Source organism: Apodemus sylvaticus, chromosome X, assembly GCF_947179515.1.
Source record: "Apodemus sylvaticus chromosome X, mApoSyl1.1, whole genome shotgun sequence".
In the NCBI taxonomy this organism is placed as follows: Eukaryota; Metazoa; Chordata; class Mammalia; order Rodentia; family Muridae; genus Apodemus; species Apodemus sylvaticus.
The window spans coordinates 105,282,243-105,285,547 of record NC_067495.1 but is presented as its reverse complement, the minus strand read 5'-3'; the positions used below and the strand labels follow the sequence as shown (position 1 = coordinate 105,285,547).

The following is a 3,305-nucleotide window of genomic DNA, read 5'->3' as shown; positions in this document are numbered from 1 at the left end:
TCTCTTGGCAACAGTTGGTAGGGTGGCTAGCAATTGGAGTCCTTTTTTCCTTCAGCATATTCTAAGTGAGGCCATCTCTTAGTTCAGTCCCATTTCCCAATGGGTGTCTCTTGCAGGCCCATAACCAGTATAGGCTCCTACATAGCCACTTCTGGAGCCACTTGATCTGCCTGGTTGTTGTCCACTGAGTCTTTTCCCTTCTGACATCCTGGGCAGTGAATAATACTCACAGTTGCTGGCTTCATTAGAGCATCCAAGAGGTACAAAATTTCCTTTTTATTTCCTCTGATGTGAGCAGTCCTCCCTCGTGGCCTATAGCCCTGTGGATGTGGGCTGTGACAGAAGCATACCTGCTATCCACGTGGATATTAATTTACTTCCTGGCTCCAAGTTCCAAAGTCGTGGTGAGGGCAATTAGCTCTACTTTCTGCGTTGAGTGGCAGGGGGCAGTTCTACTCAGATGACCTTTGTACCGTCCACCACAGCAGCACCTGATCGTCTCTGACCTTCGTGGAGAAAACTGTTCTTATCTGTAGCTTCGACTTTCAGCAGGGGTCAGTCTCTCCTCTTGGGCCAGTTATCTGTTGTCCATCCGGCTGGAAGTGTATCTGGGCTCCCATTTTGGAGAGTACCTCTCGCTCAACCGAGGGTGGTGACAGTCTGGGGCAACCCTAAATGAATGGGCTACCTATCCCATCCCTAGGCCCACTGTTCTTCAGGTAGTCCATAAATACATTTTGGTGCCAGTGGCTTCTTGGACTCAAGATCTTTTCTTGGAAACAGGGCCATTGGCTTGGAGGACAGAGCGTTGAGCCCCTGTGTCCATTAAGAACCCAGTCTATCAAAATAAGTGTTGATCTACCATGTCCCTAGGAATTTACTGAGACTACTAGACACTTCATAAAACTACATCAACAAGAATGCAACTCTTCTCTTGCCAAGTGTCCTCATCAGAGTGGCATCATCTTTAAACCCTGTGTGGCAATCCCTGACGCAATGCTATGATTCCCAGGGAAGACAGGGAAACCTGGAAGTTGAACTACTTCCTTAAGATCACCCAACTTTTGGATGATTACATAAAACTTTTCATTGTGGGAATGGACAATGTGGGCTCCAGGTAGATGGAGAGGATCTCCATGTCCCTTCGAAGGAAGCCTGTGGTGCTGATGGGCAAGAACACCAACTCAGCTCTGTAGAAAATGCTACCTCACATCCAGGAAAACATGGGCTTCATGATCACCAAGGAGGACCTCACTATGATTAGGGACATTCTAGTGCCTTGTCATGGCACCAGCAAGGTGCCAGCTGCTGCTCAAGCTGGTGCCATCACCCTATGTGATGTCACTGTGCCATCTCAGAGCACTGGTCTGGGGCTTGAGAAGACCTTGTTCTTCCAGGCTTAAGGCATCACCACTTGACCAAGCCAGCTCAGTCAGTCAACAGCTTCTCCAGTGCAGTAGTGAGTATTAAGAAGAAAAACAACAGACAACATTGAAGCATGACCCCAGTCAATTCTGAGACTGAAGGCAGGTTTATTTTTTCCCAATCCACTTTAATACTATTTTACTTACATGCACGTACTAAGGGCAAGTAGTACAATGACGAACAAGCAAGGCAATAGGCAAAGTCCCATGATTACTCCCGTGACAGTTGTTTACAAGGACTTGTCAGAATGACCAAAATATCTGAGCCCACTTCCTTGTCCAAGCCCAAAATCAGATTCTTGCCTGAAGCCTACCTCTTTTGTTCCACCTTATGATTCAAATTCCTGCCTGAACCTACTTCCCTATTATAGCCTAAAATTAGATTCCTGCCTGAGCTTACTTCTTGTCATGCCCTAATGAATGTCAGAATCCTGCCTGAAGCCCATTTCCTTGTCCATGGCCAATGTCAGATTCCTGCAAAGGGGTACCCCCAAAAGGCTCTCCACAACCACTAAAATCTCTAAAGGCACCATTGAATGATGTGTAGCTGATAAAAAGAAGAGACAAAGTAGGAGCCAGTGAAGCCACATTGTTGAGAACGCTGAACATCTCCTGTAGACCACCAGCGGCCACATACGAACCGGGTTACCTGGAAGAGAATTCTGAGGGTGATGGGAAGGGGGGCGAAAGGAGAGACTGAATCAAGGTGACAGTGCCGGTCAAGACTAACTTTAATAATTCTATGTCAAGATTTATAGTCTTAGGGGAATAACCCAACCCCTCCCAGTAGCTGGTCACATCAAAGGGCAGGCTGAGAAGTCTTCGGCTCCAGATCTCAGCGGGTAGCCTGCTTCCAGCCTGGCGAGGTCTCTGTTGGGTCTCAGGTGAAAACCGCCTTGAGGCAGTGAAGGCGCCTTATTGTTCCAAGGAACAAAGGCCATCAGAAGAGTGGGGGTTGCCAGCCAGTTTAATGTTGTGGGGGAAGAGACAATCTCCCTCTTTGGGCTGATCATCTAGCAGGTATTTGACAGTGGCAGCATTTATAACCCTGAAAGTGCTGGACAGCAAAGAGCAGACCCTGCATTTTTTGCTTCCTAAAGGGAGTCTGCAATGTGGCCAGCGTCTATCTGCAGATTGGGTACCGGACTGTTGCCTCAGTGTTGCAGTCCATCATCAATGGATACAAGAGGGTCCTTCCTGGCTTTGTCTGTAGAGACCAAGCACAAATCCACACTTGCTGAAAAGGTCAAGGCCTTCCTGGATGATCCATCTGTATTTGTGGCTGCTTCCACCACTGCTGCTCCTGCTGCACTGCAGCCCCAGCCAAGGCTGAAGCTAAGGAAGGGTCAGATGAATCAGATGAGGATATGTCTCTTTGATTCATCCCTCCTAAGCAACCAAGTCAGCCAGCTTACTTTGACAAAGGTGAAAATAGTTACTTCTCTTTAAAAAAAAAAGAATGCAATTCTTCAAAAAATAATTATCTTTGCTTTCTTTGATGGCACTTTCTGGTGATATGTGATTCATTACAGCTGTTGTTTGTTCAGAATTTCCAGATGAATCTTGTGACTTCTGCCCTTTCCTCTTTTCAACTACTTCCTGCTCTCTCAAGAGTCTTTTTCATTTTGAATTGTCAATTCTTTTACTGCTAAATGGATGAAATGGCACCTTTATTTGTATGATATGCAAATGGAAGTAGAAAAATCTTAAGGCCACATTTGTGAAAAGAGCATAGGAATCATTAGAGAAGCACTTAATATTCACTTAAGGACACACATTACTGATGCTAAAACATTAGGGCAATGGCTCTTAACCTCTGGGTTGCGACCCCTGGGGGAGGTCAAATAACCCTCTCACCGGGGATCGCCTGAGACCATCAGA

At 46.4% G+C, this 3,305-nt stretch overlaps 1 pseudogene; it reads left to right on the top strand.

Moving 5' to 3' along the window:
- Positions 1-1,001: 1,001 nt before the first annotated feature.
- LOC127674633 (60S acidic ribosomal protein P0-like) lies at positions 1,002-2,803 on the top strand (annotated as a pseudogene).
- Positions 2,804-3,305: the final 502 nt, after the last annotated feature.